The following is a 9,314-nucleotide window of genomic DNA, read 5'->3' as shown; positions in this document are numbered from 1 at the left end:
AGAGAGCAAGAGGAGGGACAGAAGGGGAGGGAGAGAGAAACCCAAGCCAACTCCCCACTGAGCAGGAAACCCTCTGCGGGGCTGATCTCAGGATGCTGGGATCAGAACTGAGCTGAAGCCAAGAGCCCTCAACCAACTGCACCACCCAGGCGACCCTTGTTGTCCCTTTTTGGAGACACCCCTTACTCCACACTTCCAAGAGTGTCTGGGGTTTAGTTAGTCCAAAGGGAGCAAGTCTTGCTTCAGGCCCAGAGGGTCTCCGGGTTGGGGTGGGGGGAATCCATCCACTAGGCTGCCGTTCCTGCCACTGACACACCGTGTCGCTGTTGAGCAGCTTAGGCTGCCCAGCCTTTGGTCTTCCTGTGCGGTCCTCAAAATCGGGCGCCTGTTGCTCTTGTCGCCACTACACGGTGTCGCTGTTGAACGGCTACCCTGCGAGGCCTGTCTCCCTGACCCATGTTTGGGTTCCGCGATGTGGCTCCCTTTTTCCAAGCTCTCCTGTCCAGCTGTGGAGCCCAAAGCAGAACACTGGGCCAGGGGACAGAGACCATTAGAGGTTTTAGCCAGTCACATCCTCAGCTGCAATTAGTTCTTCCCCATGACTCTCTAGGCTGGCATGGAAGCCACACAACCAGCCCAGACTGTCCTTGGGCCCTTGGTGAGTTTCCTTGGGGGCTCTGGGCCATTTCCCATAGTGGCACACCAGCTGTGGCCATCTCAGGCCATTAGCCGGGTCTTCCTAGCATTGACTGAGCAGACCTGGAAGGCTCTTTCACTGTTGACGTTTGGTCCGAGAACAGAATGATGAGGAATTTGAAGCAGGCAGTGGGGTGTGGGGTGACATGGCCAGATCTGGTTTTAAACATGTTTTGTTGTGACTCCTGAAGGCACTGGAGGGGTAAGAGTGGAAGGGGATGGGCACAAATTAGGAGTCTGCTGTCATTCAGACTTCATCCAGCGTGCTTAGTAAAAATGGAGGAGCATTTGTAGTGAGGAGAAGCAGACAAAAGACATTAAAAAATTTGTGTTTTTATGGAAAAGTGTATATGCGCTGCTGACATCATTGATTCTCTGTTAAATGGAAGTAGGGATTCTGGGGCATCCATCAGGCCCAGCACAACAATGATTTCATTATATCTTCACGGCACTCCCCGTCCTCCAAGGTGGGGGTCACTCACACCTTTTAGATGGAATCACCCTCCGTAGACCATAGAGCGGGCCAGTAGCAGAACTGGGATTCCCACCCTCAGAGATGCCCTCCAACCCCCTGTGTAGTCTTTCCACTCCTCCTAGATGTCAACATCTTGCATGTTGGCAGCTTGGCCTATTTAAGGCAGGACTGCTGGGTTCAGTTGCATAGGTTGTGTGCTATAAAAAGGCATCAGGCAGAGAGAGCAAAATCTTTTCTTTAAGTTGTTCTACCAGGAGTGCCCATTTTTGTGTTTGCCCAAAGCTGATGGAGGCAAAGTAGAGACAGAAAAGCAACGTGTGAAGCTGGAAGGAAGAGCGTGAGTGGAAACACAGCATGGGATGAAGCTGGGAGGCCTTCAGACTACTAAGGACTCTGGATTTTCCTCCGAAAAAATAAGGGAAGCCATTGGAGAGTTTCCAGGAGGAAAACAACACGATCCCAGTCACAATTCTGAAAGATCCATCTGGTGGGGGAGGGGAGCCTGGCTGCTAAGTGTGGGACCCAGCCCTGCCTTTCCCCACCCTCACTTCCTTCTCCACCATCCTCCTTGGGGTCGTTGGCCCCTCCCACAATGACCTGCTACTTTCCAAACCCTCAGGAAGTCCCTGCCCTCCTCTCCACAGGGAAAAAAAAAAAATGTCATTATTTCTTGGATCTAAAGACTAGAGAATAGAAGACACTGTGCCCCACAGACAGCTTTCTGATGGGAGAAAATGGGCAGTTGTTTGAGGTATGGTTTGGGGGGAATCCCCCACCATGCTCCAATGACCTGCCACGCTTCCGACAAAACCAAGTCTGAGCGACTTCATCTTCCAGGCTAAGCATCGTCAGCTCCAAATGATTGCTAAAGTGTATGGGTTTTCTTTGGGGGCGTGTAGCAAAGAGCTCTAAAATTAGCTGGTGGTGATGGTGACACGAATCTCAGCAAACCACGGAACCATGCCCTTGAGCGGTGAACAGGATGGTATGTTGAAAAAATATGTCCATAAAAATTTTGTTTAAATCGCCATTCCAGTCTGCCTAAAAGCTCACCATTCAAACATCTTCCTTTCTGGGTTAGTCATGGCCTCTGGGGGTTCCTCTGGGAAAGGTTAACTTGTTAAATACGCAGGAGGTGTCCCCTCCTGGGGGAGAGAACAGGAGGGGGGTCCCAGGGAGACTAAGCAGGACATTCTCCATTTTGCCTCATCCCATTTTGCCAATGTCTTCTCGCTCATGATTTCATTTAATCCTCACGGCCACTTCCAAAGGTAGACAGTTGGGGGGAGGGGCCCACCCAAAGTCACTGAGCTCAGAGCCTGATTTCAAAGGTCAACCCAGCCCCTCGTGGGCTGCACAGCTTTCCAAGTATTACTTAACCTCTCTGCTCTTTCTCTGAAAAGTACAGATAAAACCTGGCCCTCCTCTTTGGCATGAGGTTTTGGAGAGGAATTAGTGGCACAGTGGTGGTTAAGAGCATGAGCCGTGGTCCCAGACACGATGGTTTCAGATCCCAACCCTGCAATTTACTAGCTGTGTGACCCTGGGCAATTAGCTGACCTTCCACTTTCCTACCTGCAAAGGGAGGTCACAGCAGTCCCTACCTCACTGAGTGGTAAAGAGAATCAAACATATGTGAAACCTGGGGTACAGGACCTGATAAGTAGAAATCAAAGTAAGTTCTTCCTATTAATATACCCAGCACTTCCCACTATACTGTAAGGACTGTGTCCGGCTTTCCAGTTATATTCCCAATGCCTGCCGGACAGTTGGTGCTCAATAAATAACTTTGAAAAAAATTTTTTTAAGTTATTTGTTTATTTGAGAGAGTGCTTGCGGGGCAGGGGAGGGGCAGAGGGAGAGAATCCCTCCCCCCAAGCTGAGAGCAGAGCCTGATGTGGGAGTCAATCTCTCAACCCATGAGATCATGCCCTGAGCTGAAATCAAGGGTCAGATGCTATGGACTCTGAAAAACAATCTGAGGGTTTTGAAGGGGCTGGGCGTGGGAGGTTGGGAGAGCCTGGTGGTGGGTATTATGGAGGGCATGTATTGCATGGTGCACTGGTTGTGGTACATAAACAATGAATTCTGGTACACTGAAAAGAAATTAGATTTAAAAAAAGAAAACAAAAAACAAACAACAAAACCAAGAGTCAGATGCTTAACCTACTGAGGTACCCAGGCACTTCTTTAATTTTTTTAAGTAGACTCCAAGCCCAGCATGGACCCCAATGTGGGGCCTGAACTCACGAGTCTGAGATCAAGACCTGAGCTGATAGGCTCCCCTGACTGAGCTACTCTGAGAGAGGCAGGCAGAGAGAGGCAGGAAGCAGGCTCCCTGCTGAGCAGAGAGCCCAGATGCAGGGCTCGATCCCAGGACCCTGAGATCATGACCTGAGCCAAAGGCGTCCTTAACCCACTGAGCCACCCAGGCGCCCCTAAATACTGATTTTTTTTTAAATGATCTGAGATTTGAATCCACATCTGTGTGACTCAAAGCCACCCTGTCGCGGGTTTCAAAGTGTGATCTGGGCCTGCCTGCTTCCACAGGCCCAATCCCAAGAAGCCAACCACCGGCTGGCCAGAAATCTGGGCTCAATGAGGAACTCCTGGTGTGGCCAGTCCTTCCCCCTCTCCCAGTCTCAGTCTCCCTGTCTGTAAAAGGACCCTCTGGAATTCCCGGAAAGGAATCCAATAAAGGGAGTTCTGGCAAAGGGGAAAGAATCTTTCCTTGCTGAGACGTTTTCCTTTTCACAGAAGCTCCTTAGGGTCCCCCCAAAGCGATCAAGATCCAGCGAGAGGAGGCTAAGGCTGGGATTTTAGATGCTGCCAATCGCAGAGGCCGAGAGAGGGTTGAGAGAGATGCGGGAGCGTCCTCAGTTTCCTCAGCGTTCCCCTGGGGTGAGCGACTGTGAATCCAGCCGCACAGTAGGTGACACAGTTTTCAAACCACACTGGATCATCGCTGACAGTACTATTTCTTCTGTAAATCTGAGTGCACAGATCTGCCGGTGAAGGGGCTGAGGGAAGGGGCTGCCAGAAATGTCACACTCTCAGCTCCAGACTAGCCCACAGAGATCCAGAGAGGCGGGTCCGGAAACAGTGGTCTCTCTCAGCCAGAGCCAGTGCTCTCTTCTAGAACAGAGTTCTAGAGTCGCTGAGCCTGGAGGGAAATCTGAGTTTGTTTCAGCCCCTTGTTCTCGAAACACGGTCCAAGACTGGCACTATCTGGGAGCTTGTCAGAAATGCAGAATCTTGAGGGCGCCTCAGTCCGTAGAGCATGCAAAACTGATCTGGGGGTCATGAGTTCGAGCCCCGCCTGGCATGTAGAGATTACTTTAAAAATAATTTAAAAAATAGGGTGCCTGGGTGGCTCAGTGGGTTAAGCCCCCGCCTTTAGCTCAGGTCATGATCTTAGGGTCCTGGGATCAAGCCCCATATCAGGCTCTCTGCTCAGTGGGGAGCCTGCTTCCTCCTCTCTCTCTGCCTGCCTCTCTGCCTACTTGTGATCTCTCTCTCTCTGTCAAATAAATAAATAAAATCTTCTAAAAAATAAATAAAAAATAAGGGGCACCTGGGGGGCTCAATCATTAAGCATCTGCCTTTGGCTCAGGTCATTCCTGGAATCGAGCCCCCCATGGGGTTCCCTACTCCTATTACTCCCTACTCTCAGCGAGAGTACTACTCTCTACTCCACGGGAGCCTGCGTCTCCCTGTCCCACTCCCTCTGCTGTATTCCTTCTCTCGCTGTGTCTCCTCTGTTAAATAAATAAATAAAATCTTTAAAAAATAATAAAAAGGAAAAGCAAAGAAAAAGAAATGCAGAGTCTCGGGCCCCAGAGGAACCCGATGAATCAGCATTGCTGTTGACAGGACCCCTGGTATATCTATACCACAACTTTTTATCGTTCACCTGTTGATGGATAATTAGATTGTTTCCCTGTCTTTCCTCCTGGAATAATGCTGCAAAAAAACCCGGAGTTCTCTTTGAGATCCCATTTTCATCTTCTTTGACTATATGCCCAGAAGTGGGATTGCCGGATCATAGGGTAGCTCTATTTTTAATTTTTCACGAATCCTCCGTACTGTCTTCCACAGTTAGAAAAGGTTGGTCGCGCCAGTTTATGTTTCGACCAACAGTGCACAAGGGTTCCCTTATCTCCACACCCAAATGTGACACACGCACGCACACACACGCACACACACAGAGAGAGGAGGGCCTGCCATTGGCAACAATATGGACGGACCTTGAGGGCGTCACGCAAGGTGAAGTAAGTCAGACAGAGAAAGACAAATACTATGTGATACCACTTATTTGTGGAATCTAAAAAAAGCCAAGCTCATAAAAACAGGGAGCAGAACGGTTGTTACCCGGGGCTGGGGTGCGGGAATGGGGGAGATGTCATTTAAGGAGACAAACATGGAACAAGTAGGTAAGTTTTAGAGACCCAATGCACAGCAATGAGATGAAAGACAGCGGTTCTGTATCATGAACTTCAAAGTTGCTGCGAGACTGATCTTAGTTTTTCCCATCACACACAAAAAAATGATAATTACACGACCCAATAGAAGGCCACCTAACTCTACGACGCTAATCATATTGCAAACTGTAAACGCATCAGATCAACACACTGTACACCTTAGATTTAAATCCCTGATTATATACCCCAAATAAGTTTACAAATAAGTAAACAAGATTCCTGCCTGAGTGATCTGAGAAATGCTGTCTTAGCCTAATGCCTTCGTCTGTAATTGGCAGACAAGGAAAGCAAGGATCAGAGGGGGCGTGATTTGTCCCATGTCACACAGCCTTCCAGGAGCAAAGCCTAGACAAGGATCCGGGCTTCCTTGCTGTTAATCCTTCCTACTTTATGGCTTTGTGTTTTCGCCCACGCTGCTTCTTTCTCCTGGACTGCCTTCTGCTCTCCCTTCTGCAAAACTTCGATGTGACCTTCAGGACGCTGCAGGATGCTACCTCTCTACAAAGCCTTCCTCGGTGCCCCCCAGAAACTCCCCTGATGGCACAGCATGGCTTGCTGTGTATTTTTAGTACTATCTTTCGTAGTCTACTATTCCTGCAAAAGACCTGTGCAGACTTGGGCAAAGAATTCAAAGCTTTCCACAAGAGGAAGGCATTTGCTGCAAACGGAAAGTTCATTGTGCTAATTGCGTCCACCAGGGTCCAGGCAGGAAAAAGGAGTCCCACTCAGATGGCTCTTGGGATTTGAGTTAAGGGGCTATTTATAGAGGTGGGGGACAGGCTTAAGGACACTGGCAGAAGATGCTGAGGGACCCAGGAACTAGCATCCCTAGCTCTGGCTTAAAGCAGTCAAGAAAGGAGTCTGGTATCCAAGCCCAGGGCGGGCTGGAGCCACAGGTGAGGGGTTTGGGGGGAGTGACATGGCTACTGTCTGACTGAGATCCAAAGCAAGGAGGAAGCTGAGAAGTACCTTCTTCCCTCTTTCTTCCAGACCTCTGACTTCCCATCCTATTACTCTTTAGCTGAGTCCAACTACAGATGAGGAAACTGAGTCACAGAGTGCCCAAGATCACACGGGGGGCAAGTCAGGATTCGACGCAAGCCAGGCGGTCCTGGAGTCCATGCCCTTAACCTCACACTGTTTCCTGCTTTATGTTTATTCCCTCCCTCAGCAGTGGTCTCCTATATGCTGCTCAGTATTCCAGGCACTGCGGTTTCTACATTCGGGATTTTCCAAATTCTTTCTGCCAACATTTTTGTAATCAGGACACAACGAAGACTGTTCTTATTCAAAGGGAGAGCACTGCTGTAGGACTGGATGGAGGCAGGAGCGCCGGGGCAGCTGTCATTCGAAACGGATGGACAGCCGGGAGGAGAAAGACCCAGGGGTTCCAAGCAGAATGCTGCCCCCAGGAACCTCTGCTGGGTCCGGGGTCACCATCAGGGAACTTGAGCTAGGAAAGGGCACCCATGGGGGTGGAGGCCAGGCCTGGGGCCATGAGGCACGCTGGCTGGCTGGGCAGGTGTAAGGTCCGAAGTTCACTGCTTGGGAATTCCCGCCCCTGTCAACGGCCATGTCTGGGACATCCTCAGACTGCTGTACTGGGGGTGACACCCGTGTCCCCAGGCGGTCCCCACTCTCCAGACTGTCCTCCCTTAATCCGCACGGGAGTCACTTGCTCTGTCTCCCTCATTTTACAGAGGCAAACTGAGGCACACAGGAGACGCGGATTTGCTGAGGGTCACACACCAGGCAGGACTTAGCCAGGTCAGAACCTTGGTTCCCAGCTCCCAGTCCAGGAACCCTTCCCACCTCCACAGGCTGAGTCCGGGAAACAGATGCCCCTGGCTCAGGGGGAAGCCTTGCCTCCTGCCAGGCTTTGTCCTTGCTCTCAGCTAAGCCTGGAATGACTCCTCCAAAGCCTGGCCCCTACTCACCTTTGGGGTCTCAGCTCAGCACATCCCTTCTGAGAAGACTTCCTGGACTATCATTTTGGAATGGCAGCCACAGATCTGGGTTCAAATCCCTGCAGGCTGACTGTGACCAAAAGCATTTCACCTCCCTGAGCCTCAGATCCTTTAGCTAAAGTGAGACAAGACAGACCCGCGTTAGAGGGCTTAGAGGTGTGGGCGACCAGCTCGGGGTCCCGCACAGAGCAGGAGCTCACAGCTCCTGGTTTCCTGCCTCTTTCTGCCCCACGTGCAGGGATCACAGGATTCCAAAGCCTCAGCCCTGCCCTCAAGAGCACCCACGCTGGGACCGGGGGTGGTGTGCAAGGGACCTCAACAAACCTCAACCCCAAGAACATCAACAACAGGATACAGAGAAGCAGAAGGGTCTGGGCTGTAGGCTTTCCTGTGTTCGACAGGGGGGAGTTCTTATCTTAACCTCAATTCCAGTGCCTTGTCTGACCCACTGGGGAAGAACTGTTAACTCCTACCACATTCTGTCTGCTGAGGTGGTCACAGAGACCCAACCCCACGTCAAGGGGAGCATACAGAAACTCCACCTGTTGATGGAAGAGTATAAAAGAATTTGTGGACATATTTTAAAAAGGACCTCATTAACCACAGAGTGGTTAATGCTATGACGAAGAAAATGCAGATATTCTGGGACCTCAGAGGAGGACCTCCCTCTAATCCAGGGAATTGCGGGGATAATCAGGGAAGGCTTCCTGGAGTTGGGGGCAGAACAAAGTTCACACACATAGGATCCCTGAGCGGGGGCGGGGGGGGGCGGAATCCTGTATTTAGGCACAATCCTTATTATAAATTTTATTCCCTCCATAAAATTTTGTTATCTTTACTTACTGCGAATACAATATGTCCCCCAAGAAAATAAAAATTTTAAGTACCAACAAACAGAGATTTTTAAAACAGTCATAATCCAGGCCATCCAAACAGAGACAATCCTTCATAACTCCTTGCTAAAAACTGTCCAGACTAGCAGACATGGGTACAGAACCTTGCTGTATGGTGTCCTTGGGAACCACCCTCTCATGTGCATCTTTCCAGATCAAGAAATACATTGGTTTCTGCAGCCTCACTTTAAATGTACCATAATTAATTTGGCCAGCGTCCTCTCGTTGGACCCCTTAGGTTGGGTCCCACTGCTCCCCTGCCTGCTTCTTGCAGTACAGCGCTGGGCACCTTGGTGCAGTGACATATTTTTCCCCTGACATAATTATGTACTTAACATTCCAGAAGCAGAAACTCAGGGTTACCAGGCATGCAAACGTTTAAAGATTTGCCAAGTTGCTTTCCAGAAAATGTTACCACCAGCAAGGTTTGAGAAAGCCTGATTTCCCAAGGGGGGAAGGGGGAAAGATTTCTTCATACTCAACTCTGTTTGTTTTAAAAAAGAGAAAAGAATTCGGCTGGTGCCAGACATGGCTTTGACTCCCAGCTCCCCGACTTGCCGGGTGCAGGATCTTGAGGGAGTGACATGACCTCCCTGAGCCTCCTAGTCTGTAACACCGGGCCTTGCCAGCAGTGAATGTGGGGTCTTTTTGTGGGAAGGGTGGACAGAGATTGTCACCTGGGGCCAGGCCAACCCACCCTCTGACCCGGATCAGCAGCAATGGGCTTCTAAGCATGACCCGTGACCCCAGCAATGTCGCAAGCCAGTTCCAGTCTCTGTGCCTCCCATTCCCAATGCCACGA

This window comes from Mustela erminea, chromosome 7 (genome assembly GCF_009829155.1).
Source record: "Mustela erminea isolate mMusErm1 chromosome 7, mMusErm1.Pri, whole genome shotgun sequence".
In the NCBI taxonomy this organism is placed as follows: Eukaryota; Metazoa; Chordata; class Mammalia; order Carnivora; family Mustelidae; genus Mustela; species Mustela erminea.
This window is presented reverse-complemented; position numbering follows the sequence as displayed.